The sequence below is a fragment of the Lactuca virosa genome, chromosome 4 (assembly GCF_052849685.1).
Source record: "Lactuca virosa cultivar CGN04683 chromosome 4, Lactuca_virosa_CGN04683_v6, whole genome shotgun sequence".
NCBI classification, from domain to species: Eukaryota; Viridiplantae; Streptophyta; class Magnoliopsida; order Asterales; family Asteraceae; genus Lactuca; species Lactuca virosa.
Window position 1 is genome coordinate 140,279,500 of NC_136429.1, and position 20,476 is coordinate 140,299,975.

The following is a 20,476-nucleotide window of genomic DNA, read 5'->3' on the forward strand; positions in this document are numbered from 1 at the left end:
TGTCACTATACGCATATGGTCACACTTTTATGGTGTGTCCGTATGTCATTTTTGTACTAGTGCCAATTAACTTGAATCCACACAAGGATCTACCGTATGATTTTGTGTATTTTTTATTTCAAAATGTAATATTATTATGAAAAATGTTTTCATATGAAACCATATTTTTAATGAAATTGTCATGTTTTAAAAGTCTATGAAACAAAAATTTCAATTATTAATTTATCTAGTTTTAGTTTTTTCTTATACTAGGTATAAGACCCATGTATCACATGGGTTAATTAAAAAAAATAAATATAAATGTCTAATTATTTAAGAACTTTGGATTTATAAAAAAATAAGAAATAGGAGAAGTTCACACATCATAATGAATAACTTGAAAGGGAAATCTGACATTAGTTTTAGAAAACTCAAAAGACACACATGCTTGCCAAGTTTCACGCATGACACAGTAAGGGAGAGTCATTTTTATTACATGCAATGGAATTACTAGAAATTAAATGTTGAAAAGTAAGTTGACCAGGGTGACTAAGTCTTTGGTGCCACAGAGAAAAGCTAGCAGTGACAAAAGCTTGTGGAGTTGGACTAGTAACCGGACCTAGAGATCACTCGTGCTATCACATTGAAGGGGGATTTGTTTGGTCAGGAAGTCATTCACAGAAAAACCAAGTTCATCAAATTTAATAGAGTATTTATTATCATAAGTAAATTGACGAACATAGATAAGGTTTCTCATAATTTGAGGGGTAATAAGGACATTTTTAAGAGTTAGAGTACCAAAGGGATTGTATGTAATAGAGGACTGACCAACTTTAGTGATTGGTATATGTGATCCATTTCCTCCTAAAATGGAAAAATTATAATTAGTGTACTTATTGCTAAAAGAAAGTATACCTGATTCGGCATGAAGGTGTGCGGTTGGCTTAGTGTCCATATACCAGTCCGTGTTGCCCGGGTCCTGAAGGATCATGGTGCCAAACTCCCAAGGAAGAGTTGTGGCCTAATCCAAGGAGGTGAGCTACCGAAAAAATAGCCATGCATTGGGCTGATAAGGAGATGGACCAGCAACGAAGTGAGCTTGTTGTTGGGCTCAGGTCGACGTTGCCCAATGCTAAGAAAATGGGGTTGTTGGAGTGGGCCATTGTTGTTGTTATTGTTGATTTGTTGGGGTAGGACCGTAGGAGAGGGAGTTCACGGAGGGGCAGTGTGTGCAAGAGTTGATGGGTCAGGAAGAATGCCTCGGTGAGGAGGCTTCCAAGACAAGAAACTTCCCCACCCGCTGAATTGAAAGTGTGACGGGGCTGCACCATGTGATCGCCCATGACCTCTACTGGAACGACCCCTTCTGTCGCTTCCACGGTGGTTCCGGAGACCATCTCGACCACCACTTTCAACATTGTTGGGATGTCCACCAGAATGATTTTGAACCCGATTTTGGCGTTCGATAGCAAGAATCGTTGAAGAGGATGAATGGTTGTAATGAGAGGCTTGAACAATGCGATTTTGATCCTTTATCATAGAGCGTTCTTCAAGTGTAAGCATGGATCTTATCTCAAGAAAGATAGGCAAAGGGTTTCGATGACGCATAATAGTGACAACATGAGCATTTTTGGGACAACCCGTTGATGGTGTATATGACGCGATTGCGTTCGGGTACTGGTGCTTCAATGTTTGCTAGAAGATCAACAATGGACTTAATGTGGTTGCAATATTCCATAATAGACGAGTCTCCAATAACAATCCTACACAATTCATCATCGAGCTCCATGGCCTTGGTTTCTTTATTTTCGTGGAACAAATTTTTTTATAGCTTTCCATACGTCAGTCGTAATGGCATCGGATGTAATGATGGATTGGAGAACGGTTTGTCTTAGGGATCTACAACCACTGTTTGCCAATATTGACAACTGCTTCCCATTCTTGATCATCAGTATTTGTTGACGAGCCATCGAGATGATCAAAGACTTTGTATCCGATGCAATGGGTCTTAAAGAGCTCCTTCCAAGAATCATAATTGAGACGGTCAAGATCAAGAAGAAGAGGAACATAAGGTTTGATATTTGTAATCCCATGTATCTTTTCTGTGTGATTTGATTTCGGATTGGAGGAGCTTGATTCGGGCGTCATGAAGCAAAGAAAAGAACAAAAAAAGAGGGAAGATTGATAAAGAATCAGAATATGCAGCCGCAGAGAGGGAGATGACAAGGGGCAAGGGTATACGGCTAGGGTATAGTGTGGGATACCATGTTACAGATCATATTTTCCCATAATGAGTGGCATAGCCTTAAATTCCAATAAATACATCATACAAGACTAATGGGTTAAATACAAAACCTGGGCCGACTAGAAGCTATACAAATAAATGGGCTAACTAAATAATAATATATATATATATATATATATATATATATATATATATATATATATATATATATATATATATATATATATATATGAGCGCATGCTTCTGATGGAAGTTCAATGTTTAGAAAATAAAACTCCGTCGGTTGTTTATCTTATTTTAGAAATTTGTTTTGAACCGTTGCAATCTATTAGTGAGAAACGACCCTTTGAGGGGCAAGGTGGGGATTTCGACTCCGTTGGTGGCCACTCATAGGGAATTTTCCTTTGGAACCCCATTAAAAAGGGTGAGGGTTTGCCCTGTAAAGGAGCTCGAACCCAGACTTCCGCTGTAAACGGCGGAAGGGCTTCCGCTTGGTATTTGCCGTTCAAAAAAAAAAATATAATGCTCATGTAGGGAGCATTTATGAGATAGCTTGCTATCAACATTAAATTTGAATATAATAACAGAAAACTTAAAATGATATTTTACTAGGCCTCAATTTAATTTTGACACAAATTAAACATCCGAGCTATCATAATCCGACCTGATAGCATGCATCAATCGAAGAAAAAATTTTCTTACTAATTGTTAGCAAAAACTTATAGATAAGCACTTTCATTAACATGGAAAAAGAAATACCAAATGTAAAAGACCAATAACCAAGAGGGCTCCACCCCATTGGTTTATATTTTGAAGGAGTGACCAACAAAGTACATTTATGGCCCTCATTTCAGATCCGATACATCTCCAATTTCATGTGACTCTTTTAATTATTGTAACTTATAATGTTTTTCCCCCCAAAGGGATCGTCTATAATTTTGTTCTAGTATTCATCTATTTAATTATATCAATTTATTTGTGCCGCTTTGCGGCCTCTTCAATTTGCATTTCATTATTTAAGCTATATTTAAATTGCTTTTATAACATTTAAAAAATAATACATATATATATATATATATATATATATATATATATATATATATATATATTATTCCAAATTCGACATTTTAGATATGATTTTCGAAATTTAAAAAGAATTTAATATCTCATGTGTGAATTTATTTTCCTTATCAGTAGTTATGCTTTGAACTGTATTAAATATTCAAGTGAAGAATGCAAAGTAAATCATTGACGTTAGAAATAAATGTAGACCAACTTCAACTTATTGTAACCTATGGTTGGAACCTTTATTTGAACGTGGTTTTTAATATTGTTCAATTTTAGAGAAGCACAAGCCATTTCACCTTTTAAAGGAACTCCAAAACTATGATGTTATACGTTAATCCAATATATTTTTTTGTTAATTTTAATGAATCTGATTAAAACATAACATTTTTTTTGCTATATACAATAATAATATATATTTTTTCATACCGTACAATTCCTTTAAAACATAAATTGTTAATTTTAACTAAGCATTATAAACGTATAAACAAAACTTATGTCTTTGTAATTCAATTTATTCCAACTGATTCCAATTCATAACCCATAACATATACTTAAATCAAGATAACTTTTGTCCTAGATCCGAAATTGATCCATAACTCTAATACTCGTACTTTACCTTATACATTAAAAACATAGACATTATTATGTATTTAGAAAATTTGACTTTGAAAAGAGCCATACCCTAGATAAGTCCAAATATTACATGTACATAGAAACAAATCTACACCCTAGAATACATAAAAGTGGATGATCCACACCCTACAAAAGGACCATGCAATGCAGCTATATAATGGCTTGGTGTTATTATTTATTGCACCACTGAGTTCACTTTTTACAACTCTACATAACCCAGATCCAGCCAGTGGTCCAGTTCAACCTGTGGTGCCATTGAGCCATTCTTTCTACTTGGAACAGAGATCTTACATGTAGGGTCATGTTTTGGGACCATTTTGGATTTGGATCCTCCCAATTCAAAATATTACCCTATCCATAGATACGTCGACATATATCATAATTTAGCGTATATATTATATACATATATACACAGTTTAAAGTTTAAACTCAGTCTCTTTAACTTACCTGCTAATTTATGTACACCCAGTTAAGGTTTGTAGGTTGTTACTATATCTATAGAAATCTAGCAATGTATTATGAATAAGAAATAAAACGCATGTTCTCAGTTTAGTGTTAGAAGTTCTATTCACTGGTAAAAGGTTAAAAGTATGTTATTGTAAGTTTGTGATCTCTAAGTATATTTTTTTATGCATTTTTTTTTTGTTTTTTTAGGGGTTTTTTTGTTTTCCATAGAACCTAAACCTAACAAAGAAAACATTAATGATAATATAAAATGGTAATGAAAAATTAAAGATTTATTGAATTACAAAGATAAGTTTTGTTTATACATTTATAATGCTTAGTTAAAATTAATATATACATTATTTTGAATAATTGTATATGTTCTGTATGTGTAGACATTTATGCAGCGACGAATGGTTTCATCACGACTAATAGCTTATTTTTGGCAAATAGTTTTCGGACGATTACGGTTTGGTTGATGATTAAGTGAATCTTTAATCTTTAATATGTAATATTGTCGTGGTGGCAGCGCAAGGCAGTGACGGCAAATGATTAAGATAATAGCAACATACGTAATAGAGGTTTTCAAAATATCCGAAACCGAAAAGCCTACAACCCCAACCAATTTGCTGGTTAACAAACCGTTTTTTTCTTTTTTATTATTTTTTAATTAGTAAACCGAACCATAAGAATATTTAATGTGTATTTTTAATTTCGATTTTTTGTTAATCAATTTGATAAAATAAAAAAAATAAAAACGTATTGAGAAAAGAAATTAACAAATTAATGAATGAAAGAACAATAGTATGGAAATGAAAAACAGAAACTCCGTTAAATGAGTTTTTGCAAAAATCCAAGGATAAATCTATAAAAATCAATATAATTTTGTCTAGCCATCAAAATAATTTTCTCGAAATATTTCTTTTTTTTAATTTAACCACCAAATATATATATATATATATATATATATATATATATATATATATATATATATATATATATATATATATATATATATTCATCAAAAAAGCATTTTTAAGTGTTTCTTAGCATTAAATTGTAAAAGACCTATTAAAAATATAGGATATCTAGATATATGTCAGATTTAGCATTTGGGAAATCATAATTCCCGATTTTCGATTTCCGATTTATGACGACTAATAACAGACTACAATTGAACACATCAATTTAGTCCAGGCTTGGCCAAGCGCTTAGGGTGTCATCACTAAATCAGCGAGGGGCCCACAAATATCGCTTTTATACCACTTTTGGTAAAAGGAACGAATAAAATTCGACTCAAATGCTCGCTTGTATCTACTCATCAAATCACACACAACAATATGTTTTATAACACTAAGTTACTGGTGCGTTTACATATTATCAATGTGCAACCGACTTGTAAATTACAACTCACATGTCTCGGTTTCAAGAATATAAGATATTATCATCTCACTAATCACTCGTGATAAAATCCATGAAGTGATTCAAGTGAGCGTGGGTTTAATCCAATGCTCAAATCTTAATTCATAAGCACTCATAAACGTTTTAGCAAACTTTTTCTATGTCTAATATACTTTAGACAGTCTACAAACCAATTCACGAAAGTCTAGCTTCAATACCTACTTCCAAAGTATTTATCGACTGTGGATAGTTTGAATAATCTTATTATTTGGAAAGTCAAAACATACAAAGTGAAACACAAGAATAATCGAATCCAATATGGCCTCAAACTTGTGAGTATAAATAAGGCACATTTTATTTAGTCACCATATTGATTACACATTATTCGTTGTATAATGTTTCGGATAATCAACTTATTACTTGAATTATAACAACAGTTGTCCCATGCTCCAAGCATGCACACTATGTTTACCTATGGTCCATACTTTGTGAAATAGATCAATTGAACACATTTCCAACGATACTCATTTCACAACTCCTAATCCTTATCATAAGTGTAAGAATACCCAATTCTTGCCACTATTAGAATATGTTAGATTCTAACATTTCATGCAATGACCCTTTCGTAATGTCATAGCACCAAAGCCACCAAGACTTTGCCTATGATATTACAAAGTGCTCTACTGGAGATTGTTACAAGGCAATTCCATAGATACGAAGTCTCACATTCAAAGTACATTCCTTTGAACATCCTTCTTCCATAAAAGTTTCTAATCTAGACATAGATTCTTGATATCCAACTCCCATATATGGAAACATTTCCATATTTCCCAAATGACAACTCATTCTAAATAGAAAGCTATATATTCATAATAATGTCAATATGTTCCATCCAATACTCTACTTCCAACTGCCCACTAGTGACCAATCCTTGGCGAACCTCAGATTGTTCTTGGCAGTTGTTTAATCAATTTCAGTCACATTTGGTTCTGGTCCTTTTTCCCTCTTAATGCCCTAGGCATTTAGAAAATCAGGACGGTCGAATATTACAGCATATGCAATCGATCCTATACCAGAAGCGTATGGGACACGATTCATGAAAAACGTGATACTTTACCTGTTTCTTGCTATAATATTGCCATATATAGGATTCCCATATGTTGAATCTTTTCAACATAACATCCATATATATCTTTTGACTAAATTTGATTAAAATTTCTCGATCTAAGCTTTTAGATTTGAAATGAAGTATAATATTCTCTCCCTTAATTATAGCAAAACAACTTTTTAACCCATGCAACTTTGCAAAGTGAAACCTTTGTTTTCAATAATTAATATTGCTAATTTGCAACATAATAATCATGCTCCCACTAACATGATAATTATTACCTTACTAGCATAACTCTTATGCTCCCACTAGCTTTGACATGTACTCAGAAAACAGCTGAACTTCTAGAAATCAATACTTATTGATTTCCTTAATGAAAGTTTATATTTATGATACGAGATGCTATGATAAGCCTTTATCTAAGCTTCTCAAACTCATACACCTTTCCTTAGATAGCTCACATGTGTGTCTAAACAATTTCAGAACTTACAACAATAAGTCTTAATTGTTCAAAATAATTTCCAAATCTCACAATTCGAACTATGAAGAGGGATGCCGTAATCATAATCGAATTGGAGAATGCAATTTACACAATCACTATCTCCTTAAAATCTTCCTAGTGAAAGCGTTTCCTCACAATCATTTTCATGAAGTGGAGAGAAACCTTATCACTTAGATTTTATGGTGTATGTGTTCCTATCCATGTGAATCTGTCATAACCATAATCACAAGACAAGGTTAGTGACAAATCCAAACTCATATGGACTGAACTTGTTCAATCTTAATTTCTTTCCAGCTGGCAGCACAAGGGCCTACCATTGCTTCCAAGTTGTAGAGCATATCACCCATACAAATCAATTAACTTTCATTGATTAAGGTGCTTTGCTTTATGCAATCAATTGAGAACTCTTAGAACTCACATGTATAGTCAACTTTACTGGAATGGCACAGAAAACAAGAATATGTCAACTAGTGATTGATCAATTCTTGAAGCTTTTCAAGATCATTAAGACTCCCACTAACCTCTTGACATATAAGATTCCCTTGTCAAGAAACATTTCTTGACAAAAAATACTCAAGAGTTAGTGGGGATTCTTATCAAGACAATACTTCATACAATTCGTCTTAGTCGGTCTTTGTCTTATCCAAGACATCACAACTTACCAATTTCAAATGTGCAGCCTTTCCTACTCCACACTTGATGAGTGTTTTAAAATTACTGAAGACGTGTCACTCAATATCACAATCTTGGAGTACGATTCTAAGACTTGATTTTGGAACGAAGTATGATTCAACTTTTTGATTTAACCTCTTCTTAGTCATACTTATGCACTAAGGTTTCCTTAGAGGATCAATTGTGATATGGTTTCATAATCAATGAGACGATCATAAAACATGATACTAAAGTACTCTCCCATCTTTTCAGATTGGAGAAACCTTTTATCTTTCTGCCTTATTGATTATTCTTATTCGTTCTGCCATACATTGAAACTTTTCAATGATTCAGAATTAGACTTAATCTTGTAAGCATAACCATATGTACTAAGCTTTTAGTAAATCATAACGAATAGTCTTATCGTTCTTTGTGGCGGATTCGATCAGTGCACAACAATGCGTTCTAGATCCTTTAGTCCTTCACTTGACTCACATACTTATGTGAACAAGGAATTAGTCTTAATTTCCCAAATACGAAGGTTCTCATTCATCATACAATACCAGTTGCATGATTCCAAGTTTCTGTCCAATTGAAACTTAGGCGATGAGAATCTTTCCTTATTTGGTAAGTTTCTGACATTACCACAAACAACATAACTAAGAATAATATCCATTTCAATATTGCTAACAACAGAAACAAACAAACATCAATTTTCAATAATAACATTGCAAGGATAAATAAATAAGATAAAACTCAAAATTTCATTTATTTATAAAACGCGGAAAAAAATTGTCCTTACAACACAATTCAAATGAAAACTCTGCTTATTACATATTCCTAAGCAATCTATCCTAACTCTTAAACAGCATCTTAAAAATCCGATCTTCGAATTATGCGATCGAAATCCATTTCTTCGTGATCAGACTCAACTCACTCTTCCTTTAAGATTCCTTTCTTTTCTTCGATCCTACAAAACATCAAAATGTAATCATATCACATCATGTATTAAGAATCTACAAATAGGAACTTAATAGAGTTAGATAGTGGATTTTACCTGAAAAAGAGTCATACATCTTGATTCTCCCATCTCTTAGATCTCTCAGGTAGTTAGGGCAGCTTCGTAACCAATGCCCCTTCTCTTGGCAGTAGAAACACACAGACTCTTTAGGAATGACACAAGGGACTATCTCAGACTTATCCTTTCTCTTGCGTAGAGAAAACTTATCTGGACTTCCAATGTTGCCATTGTCCATAGAAGGTTTGGACATTGATTTACCAGACAAATTTCCTTGACCAGTCCGCCAAATCATTTCTGATTCAGTAGCAATAAGCAAATAAGTCAAATCAATGAGGGTCACGTCGTGGTCCATCATATATAACTCTCTAATGAACTCATTATATGAGTCAGGAAGTGATTGAAGAACCAAGTCAACAACCAGTTTCCCAGAGACTTCGACACCTAACATTCCCAATCTGTCAATATGCAACTTCATATTCAAGACATGAGCACATACAGAATTTCCATGTTCGTGTTTGTTTGCCAATAGGGCTTGAGTGACCTTGAACTTTTCAAGTCTTCGAACACGTGGGTCAGGGAGAATTATAGGAGGAGGTGGAGGAAGTGAAGCATGATTTCCATTTCCACAATCCAATCATTGAACATCATCTTCATGTGGAAGACCTTTTCCAAAGGATTCAGGAAGACCATAGTAGTTAGATTTTGACATCTACAAAACGGGAGAAATTCAAGTTACTTGATAAACTCCTCAATATAGCACTCAAATGAAATATTGAGGCTAGGATCCAACACAATATTCTACAATCTGGAAGAGGGATGACGTAATCCAAATTGCAGAACATTTGAAGGTAGGTAAATGACGATTTACCAATTTCCACCATAAAAAACAAAAATTGAAAATTAGGTTTTAAATGAATTGAAACTCCTAGATATTTTGAAGTTCATTGAACTTTTCAATGGCATGTTTAATCTAGATTATGCCCTTCAAGTTTGTGACTGGGATGCCGAGGATCACAAACAAGGTGTGAATAACCATGAAAATGTACTTGGTGCCCCCAATGTTACAGTCACCTAATCAATGTGCCGGTTAGCCACACACACTCCATTGATCTATGACAAACATCGAGTCACCCTTTGCCCCCTTCGCTAGACTCAAATCAGTGTGCCGGTTAACCACACACGCTCCACTAACGTCTTGGCAAGGGTACAAAGTGTAATTTCATGGAATAGCATCATTTTCACATTTTTCCTAAAGTAACTAAGATTTGGGAATTTGTAAAAGTGTTTAGTTACTTCGTATTTCATTATACTTATAATGGAAGGTTGTGTCCTATCCTACCCATTCGGCTAACGACCCTCCACTAGTCAAGGGTGCGGTGGGTAAGAGTGGATACCCAATGGCGGTCATTTTACAGGCCGCTTCCTTAAACACCCCTTATAGACCAGCTTCGTGAATGAGGCCTACTAACGGTAAGACTGACATTTACTCATACATATATAATATTAAACTTTTAATTTTATATAGTATAAGGGTGTATTTTATACTTTTAAAATACTAGGTGGTTTAACTTAATAAATTAAACTTTTAATTTGATTAATCTTAAACCATATAATTATGGATTTATTAACTACCTCTTTTAATTAAACTCTTAATTAAATTAATAAAACCATAAGGGTGTAATTTCAACTTTTTCAAAATACGAGGGTTATAGAATTTAATATTTCAAAATTAATACCTTTTAATTAAATTTTAAATTCCAAAACTTGAGGACAAATTTTGAAACCTTTCAAAATATTAGGGTTTAACTATTTAAATTTCAAAAACTAAAACTTTTAAGTTCAAATTTAAACTATAAAACCTAAAGGGTGTAAAATGAAACTTTTCAATCTTACTAGGTCAAATATTTGACTCTTAATAATCCTATATTATCCATATTTAACCAAATCCATTAATTTTGATAACGATAATCATTCCAAACATAAAAAATCGATTTTAGGCAATAAAAACGAGTTTTGGTAATTATCCTTAACAAAATCTGCTCAAAAAATCGAAAATCCCGTTAACAGCACCCTGGACTCGCCGAGTCGGCGTCGCAGACAGCAAAAATTCTACTTTTTGATCCTTTGGCAGTTCACTTTTGCATCTATTCACTAGAAAACAACCTAGGCTCTGATACCGTTGATGGGTTATGAGCATTACATCATTCCTATGGTGTACATGCAACCCTAATTGCTTTGATCTAGGTGTTCTACTATGAACACAACAACATTGAATACCAAAGCATAAACCCCAGATCTAACATGCTATTATCGAAATTGACATAAGATTAGGGTTAGAAACATTACCTTGATTGTTATATAGCAATAACAATCACAATCCTTCTTGATCTTGACTTCTGAAAGCTTAGTGCCTCAAGTGTTGCACCTCTAATGGAGTCACAAACACTCAAGCAACAAGATGACTTTAAGAGAGGGAAGATTTTCGGCCGTTAGGGTTTCTTAGAATTATTGGCTGAAAATCCCTTAGTCATGGGGTCTATTTATACATGTGGCTGCTAGGGTTTTAGGTGGAAACCCTAATATGATTGCTTAAGCCTTAAGCAGCCCATGGACTCCTTCCTTAGAGACCTTTGGATGAAATATTATTGGGCTTCCCCATAGATTCCGTCCACTCCACTCTATGGAGTCCATCAACCAATTTATGCAACTATTAATGATTTGCATAACAGTCCCCAATTATTTAATCAGTCTCTTTTGACCACCAAATTAATTCCAAATTAATTTCTGATCAATATTAATTAAATAATATGATTTCCAAATAATATATTAATAAAATCATTTTGAGTACGAATTTATTATTCATATAATAAATTCTACTCTTTCTCCTCTTGTCATCCTATCAAGTTGCATGAGTGAAGGCAACCCAAAAGGACCATGCTCATAATCGGGTCAAGTACACACCAAAATAGTTATGGGCTTAGACACCTAATCCAACATGAAGTTCTTCAGCCATATTGCCTCCTTCGCCGCCTCGCTTGCTGCTATATACTTTGATTCGCAAGTTGAATCAGCTAATGTCTCCTGCTTGGAACTTTTCCAAGTTATTGCTCGTCCATTCAGGGTAAAGACCCAGCCCGAATGAGAGAGGAAATTATCCCTGTTAGTCTGAAAGCTAGCGTCGCTATACCCCACCACTCTCAAGTCATCACTCCCGCCGAGGGTAAGGACCCAATCCTTAGTCCTCCGCAGGTACTTGAGAATGTTCTTTACCGCAGTCCAGTGAGCCTTGCCTGGATTCCCTTGATATCTGCTGACCATGCTCAAAGAAAAGGCCACATCAGGGCGAGTACAAGTCATAGCATACATGATCGAGCCAACAGCAGAAGCATATGGTATTCGACTCATCTCAGCTATCTCAGCCTCTGTACTCGGACTCTGAGTTTTACTCAGTTTGGCATTGCACTGCATCAGTAAGTCACCTTTCTTGGAATCCTGCATGCTGAACCTTTTCAACACCTTATCCAAGGAGGTACTTTGACTAAGTCCAATTAGTCTCTTACTCCTGTCTCTCAATATCCTTATCCCAAGAATATAGGCAGCTTCTCCAAGGTCCTTCATAGTGAAACACATACCAAGCCAGGACTTAACCTCCTGCAAGGTTGGTATGTCATTTCCTATGAGTAGTATGTCATCCACATACAATACCAAAAAACTATCTATGCTCCCACTAGCCTTGACATATACACAAGACTCATCCTCCATTCTCGAAAAGCCAAACTCTTTGACTTTCTCATCGAAACAAAAATTCCATCTGCGAGATGCTTGTTTCAATCCATAAATGGATTTCTCAAGCTTACACACTCTATTAGGGTGTTTTGCATCGACAAAACCCTCCGACTGACTCATGTAAACATCCTCAGCCAACTTTCCATTAAGGAAAGCGGCTTTGACATCCATTTGCCATATTTCATAATCATGAAACACAGCTATGGCTAGCATAACCCTAATAGATTTAATCTTCGCTACTGGTGAGAAGGTCTCATCATAGTCAACTCCCGGAGTTTGAGTAAAGCCCTTCGTAACCAGTCGCGCATTATAAGTGTGTACTTTCCCATCCATGTCGGTCTTCTTATTGAAGATCCACTTGCACCGGACTGTCTTACGACACGGTACATTGTCAACCAAGTTCCAAACTTGATTATCATACAAGGACTGAATCTCGCTGTCCATAGCCTCTTTCCATTTACCAGACTCAGGGCCTGCCATGGCCTCCTTGTAGTTTTAAGTTCATCCAAATTTACCAGTGTGCTATCACTAATAAATGTATCACCTTCTGTAGTAATATGGAAACCATAAAACTCAGGTGTATTTCTAACTCTACTGGAACGCCTCAGAGGTAAGGACTCGTCAATCGGCTCAACAGGAGTTTCCTCCTTAGGTTGATCGCTAGTGTTTGAGGTTCCTTCACCGCTTGACTCGTGAAGTTCTTCAAGGTCAATTTGCCTCCCACTGTCTCCTTGGCCTATGTGTTCTCTCTCGTGAAAGACACCTCTCCTCGCAACGAAGACAACATTGTCACTCGGTCTGTAGAAGAGATAACCAAAGGATTTTTGTGGGTAGCCGATGAAAATACACCGCTCACTCCGAGGTTCGAGCTTGTCATGAGTATCGTGTCTCACGAAAGCCTCGCAACCCCAAACCTTGATGTGGTCTAATGTGGCAGCCTTCCCAGTCCACATCTCGTGAGGTGTTTTGGCAACCTTCTTAGTATGGACTAAATTAAGTATATGGGCGGCAGTCTCTAAGGCATACCCCCAGAATGAGATAGGTAACGAAGCTCAACCTATCATAGAACGAACCATGTCCAACAAGGTTCGATTGCGCCTCTCATCCACACCATTAAGCTGTGGTGTCCTATGTGGTGTCAACTGTGAAACAATTCCACATTCCTTAAGATAGTCAAGGAACTCGATACTAAGATACTCACCACCCCGATCAGATCGGAGCATCTTTATCTTCCTGCCTAGCTGATTCTCCACTTCTTGTTTAAACTCTTTGAATTTCTCAAAGGTCTCTGACTTATGCTTCATTAAGTAGACATAGCCATATCTACTGTAATCATCAGTAAAAGTCACATAGAAGCGGTTAGCATCCCTTGTGGCGGTTCTGAAGGGCTCACACAAATCGGTGTGTATGAGATCCAACAAACCCTCACCCCTTTCACAAGAACCAGTGAAGGGTGACTTAGTCATTTTTCCAAGCAAACAAGACTCGCAAGTGTCATCCGACCTTAGGTCGAATGACTCCAAAACTCTAGCTTTCTGGAGTTGGCCTATACGCTTCTTGTTGATATGTCCAGGACGACAATGCCACAAGGATGCCTTATCCAAATCATTAGAAGAATCGATATGCAACACATTATTTCCTAAGTTGTCTACAACCATCACAGTTTCATATACACCATTACAAGGTAATGCTTTAAAATAAAAAACACCATTATAATAAGCATTTATTTCACCAATTTCATTATCAAACGAAAATGTGAAGCCTTGTTTGTACAAACCATGAAAAGAAATAACATTTCTCGCCATTTCAGACGAGTAGTAACATTTATTCAAATCTATTTCTTACCCACTACTAAGCAATAAAGAGTAAACTCAAATCTTGGTGACAGGTGAAACCTTCCTATTCCCCATGATCAAGTTTATCTTCCCGTGCTCCACATCCTTACTTCCTTTTAGGCCCTGCACATCAGAACAAATGTTAATTCCACAACCTGTGTCAAGAACCCAAGAGTTAGAATGTGATGAGTTTTTAGATAGAATAGTATAAATACCTGCATGGGTGGGTTTAACCTTCCCATCCTTAACATCCTACAAGTACTTGGGCCAGCTTCGCTTCCAGTGCCCTTTTTCATGGCAATAGAAACACTCTGCTTCTTTTGGGATGGTCGAGGGAGTAGCAGAACCTCCTTTGGTTCCACTTGAAGAGGATCCATCAAGAGACTTTCCCTTGTGGCTCTTGGAAGGAGCCTTTCTCTTCTTCCCCTTACCTTGACCAATTTCCAGAACAGGGGCATTAGCAGTAGGAGTGGTTACAACAGATTTACCTTTGAGACCACTTTCAGCAGTCCTCAAAAGGCCCTGAAGCTTGCTCAGTGTGACCTCCTCCTTGTTCATATGATAGGTCATGCGGAACTGATCATAACATGGAGGTAAGGAGTGTAGAATAATATCTATAGCCAGCTCCTCATCAAAGTTCACATTCAATTTGAGCAGACGGTCTACAAACCTTTGCATTTTCTGCAAGTGGCCCGTGATGGGGTCACCATCCTTCATCTTTGTTGTAATCATGGAGCAGATGATTTCATACCGCTCTTGATGAGCACTCTGATGGTATCTTTCCATCAGATCCTGGTGCATCTCAAAAGGGTAAAAGTCCTCATAGGAATTTTGGAGTTCAGGAGACATGGTGAAAAGCATGATACAAGCTACCTTGGTGGCATCTTTCTCATGTGCCCTGAAATCAGCAATCTCCTGAGGAGTAGCAGAAGACTCATCGATATCCTTAAGCTCCTGTTCTAGGACATATTCCTTGTCCTCATAGCGAGTGACCATCTTGATGTTCCTAATCCAATCATTGAAGTTGGAACCATCAAAGATGACTCTCCCACAAAGGTTCATGAGAGAGAAGGAGCCAGTAGGGTTTGAGCCAAAAGCAGTGTTGGAAGACATCTGAAAAGAAGGAAAGACAAGTTTAGATTAGATAAAGAGTCCTTAATAAAACACCCAAATGAAATATTAAGGCTAGGACCCAACACAATATTTTACAAATTGGAAGAGGGATGTCATAATCCAACTTGAAAAATATTTGAAGGTAGGTAAATGACGATTTACCAATTTCCACCATGAAAAACGAAAATGTTATTAAGTTTTAATTGGACTGAAACTCCTAGATCCTTTGAGATTCATTGAACAATTCAATGGCATGTTTAAATCTCGATTATGCCCTTCAGGTTTCTGACTGGGATACCGAGGATCACAAACAAGGTGTGAATAACCATGCAAAATGTGCTTGGTACTCCCGACTCTATCACCCAATCAATGTGTCGGTTAACCACACACGCTCCATTGATCTTATGATAAACATCAAGCCACCCTTTGCCACCCTTACTAGTCCAAGTTAATGTGCCGGTTAACCACACACGCTCCATCAACGACTTGGTAAGGTGAAAAGTGCAATTTTCATGGATTAGCATCAATTTCACATTTTCCTATAGTAACTAAGATTGGGAATTTAATAAAAATTTAGTTACTTTATTATCATTATACTTAATGAGAATTATAGTCCTATCCTACCCATTCGGCTAACGACCCTCCAACAGTCAAGGAAGCGGTGGATGAGAGTGGACACCCATTAAACTGCCATTTTATAGGCAGTAACCTTATACCCCCCTTATGGACCGGCTTCGTGAATAAGGCCTACTAACGGTAAGACTGACTTGATCTTATACATATATATATATATATATATATATATATATATATATATATATATGTGTGTGTGTGTGTGTGTGTATATATATATTATTAACTTATAATACTATAACGTATAAGGGTTGAATTTTAAACTTTTAAAATTCTAGGCTTTGGAATTAAAGTATTCTAAAGTGACTTTACAAATTCCAAAACTTGAGGGAAAGTTTTGAAACTATTCAAAACCTTTCATTTCTATAACTTATGAGTTTTAATGACTTTTAAGGAAAAGACTTTTGGAGTTCCATAACTTGAGGACAAGTTATGGAGTCCATTAAAGGCATTTAGATCAACAATTAAACTAATAAGAAAGTGTCAAATAATTTATATGATCTAGCAAAACTCATAAGCGAGGATAATTCATATCAACAATTTTCAAGAATCATATAAACTAATATAAAGCTTGAAACTTTGACAATTATCTTTTGAATTGGATTAGCATGATCATTACCACATCAAAAACAAGTTTATAAGTTCAAAAACGGTTTAAGGTAATGATCCTAGCCCAATTCCATCTTTAAAACTCAAAAATCTGCACTCAGGAGCACGAACTCGTCGAGTGCATGAACTGACTCGACGAGTTGCTTGGTTTTTAAGGGTGACTTGTCGAGTCTGTCAGTGGACTCGGCGAGTCCACTGTCCAGAATGCAGAAAAACGATTTTTGAAGCATTTGAAAGCAAGTAGCATCAAGTATAATTGAAAACAAGCCTAGGCTCTGATACCACTGAAGGGTTTTGAGCATTCTAACACTTCTAAGGTGTGCATGCAACCCTAGAAACCTTGGATCTATGTTTTCTCTATTATACATGCAAACTTTCAGTTTTCCAAGGTTTCATCCTAACTAGAATTCCATGAAGTATATGTAATACAAAATCTAGTAGAATGACATACCTTTTCTTGTAGCTTGATTCCTTAAGCTTTTAAGAGCCTAGCACCCCAAGTGTGATGCCTCAAATGCTTTACACAACACCACCAACAATTAGAAGAACTTGAGAGAAGTATACTTGCACTCACAAAATCGGCTAGCCCTCTTTGCTTTCACTTAAGTGCCGATTTTGGTAGCTATGGGGTCCTTTATAGAGTGTGACAAATTAGGGTTACACCATGTAAACCCTAATGACTTTCCATATCCCTCATGCTCCATGGGTTAAAACCTCCATGGAGTATCCATGGGTTACCACATGGGTTTAGCCCAACATAAAGGATTATGGATCATAAGCCCACTTTATAAGAATGAATGATTTACACTATCAATCCCCATTTATTTAATTAGTCTCTTTTGATCACAAAATTAATTCCAAATTAATTCTTGATCAATACTAATTAAATAACATGATTTCATATTAATATATTAGAACTTATAATATATCAATAAATCATAAATATCCTCTTCTCAAAAGTCCATCCTTACAAATTGTTCCGGTGCCATGCAACCCAAATGGACCATGCTACTCTCGGGTCAAGTACATACCAATTATAGTTATGGGCTTCGACACTAAATCCAACAGTAGAGTGTGGGTTCCATATCATGGAGGGGTGTGCCAGATTTTGATGGAGGAGGCGTACAAATTGTCACACCCCCAAACCAGACGGCGGAAACGTCCGGGGGTGGAGGACTTCAATTGTAGTATCACAACACATGCATCATAGTAATCAAAGTACAAACAACCATTGTATTTAAAAGGTATAAGTATTTACATGTGTTCAATCATTGTATATTGAACCAAAATAGTTATACAAAAGAAGATATGACTCAACATAGCTTCATCTTCTCAAAAAGCTCGGGGAGTACCTGTGTATTATTTCCCTGAGAATACAAGTAATTTGAAAAGAGAGTATCAACATAAAGTTGAGTGAGTGCATAAGTGTTTATGTTTGAAATAGTATCTCTGTATCTTGTATATGTAAATTGTTCGAGAAAATCCTATATTTTCTGTTGTATATGAAAAGTAGTTTTATTCCCATAAAACCGTTCTCTTTGTATTAATGTTTTGTATTTGTATTCCTTTATGAAAACTTGTAACTGAGAGTGTGCCTGGCTCCACCAGCTGTTATTGAAAACTGTATTGAACCATTGTAATTTGTATTCAGTAAACTGGTACTTTGAAGATGTACTTTCGTTTAGTTGTTTATACATTAACATATTGTTAATATCTTTTTAATGAGTTATTATAACCATACTATGACTGATGGCCTGAAACAAACGCTTTGTGGGCGTTTAAACTGTTGATAACAATTGCCACTCATCGGCGTGTATGCCTGACTGTAGCTAGCAGCCTGAGTGCGGGGTTGTCAATCCCGATATAGATCTACACACAACTTGTTTCGATCCCCGGCTGGAGATTCTGGTTATAATGTCAGCACTTTACCTATGTTGTCTAAAATGAATTAAACAACCTGAATTGAATATCTCATAAAAAGCATATAAACGTTACGTGTATATTAGTTATGGAAACCCAATCATTCTGAAATAAATGATTGGCAGTATGTTCTTGATTTAGTATTCCGAACATGTATGTTCTTGAATCAAAACCCAATCATTCTGAAATAAATGATTGACAGCATGTTGTTGAATTAGTATTCCGAACATGTATTTGATAAGTGTAAACCCTTGATTTGTTCTGAATCAAAACCCTTGTTTCTTGTAAGACAGTGTATTCTAGTATACTTGAATCATGAATTATTGTTCTATGTATACATTATACCTATTGTAATTTATATGTACTTTCTGAATCTGTATTTAACTATGTTTGCATGTAATCCCTTGCTCAGCATGTTACAAAGGTAATTAAACTGATGAAATAACTATTATATTTATTTACATATACAATTTTATATATAAGTAAAATTTAAACGTCACTCGGACAAATAACCGTACTTTAAGCCCACATCCAAACAAGGAAAAGGACCCAGAATGAGTTATCAGTCCTAAGTCTTTTAAATCTCATTTATATACATATATATATATATATATATATATATATATATATATACAAATATGAATTTTGGGGAAAAATATAAGTTTATAAAAGAGTTTAATGTTTTGAGTATTTTTAATGATTTAATGTTGTTTTATCATGATTTGAAATCATGATTTTATAACACAAAGTTCTTGTGTTATGCTTGTATTCCCCCCCTTAAAACAGTAGAAATTATGAAAATACGGGGGTATGAACTCACTTGATAGGTGGTGAATCGGACACGGTTTCGTTTCCTAGAAAGGAGTTTATTTGTCGAGAAACAGACTTAAATCGGGCAGAGTTTCGACAGGAGAGAGGTTAACTTCTCGGGAATCTCGGGGCTTCGAGGCTTGCTTAGGGTTTGAGACTTGATACCGGGGCTTTAGGGGTTGTATGTGAGCTTATGGGAGTGGAAAATATGAAAGAGAGTGAAATTTAGGGTGAAAAATGTAAATAAATCGGAAGCCCTTGCATGCCTTATATAGGCCGCAGCTTCGGACCCGAGGCCATGAGAGGTTGACGCGTGTCGGACAGGTGGCGAAGGAAGGGGCTCACTTCGGATAGCAGGTTCGCAGGTGTCAGGTTCGGACTGGACCGGACTTCAGTCCAATGGGAAGAGGGCACGTGTGAAGGGGGTGTCCGAGGAGTGTCTGAGGGTGATGTCCGGGGTGTCTCCGGTGTGTCTCATGCGAGGTTGTCCGAAGATGAGTGGATCGCGGAGTTGATCGAATCAAAAGGTGCCACGCAAGGCTTCGGTCCAATCAGCAGATGACACGTGCGAGGATGACGTGTCCGAAGGTCATGCATGCGAAATTGCCCGGTTTTCTATTTTTCTTTATTTTTGTGCCAAAAACTTGCGAAAATCATAACTTTCGCCTACGAGCTCCGCTTTTGGCGTTCTTTATATGCACGCGTAGGTAAAATCATA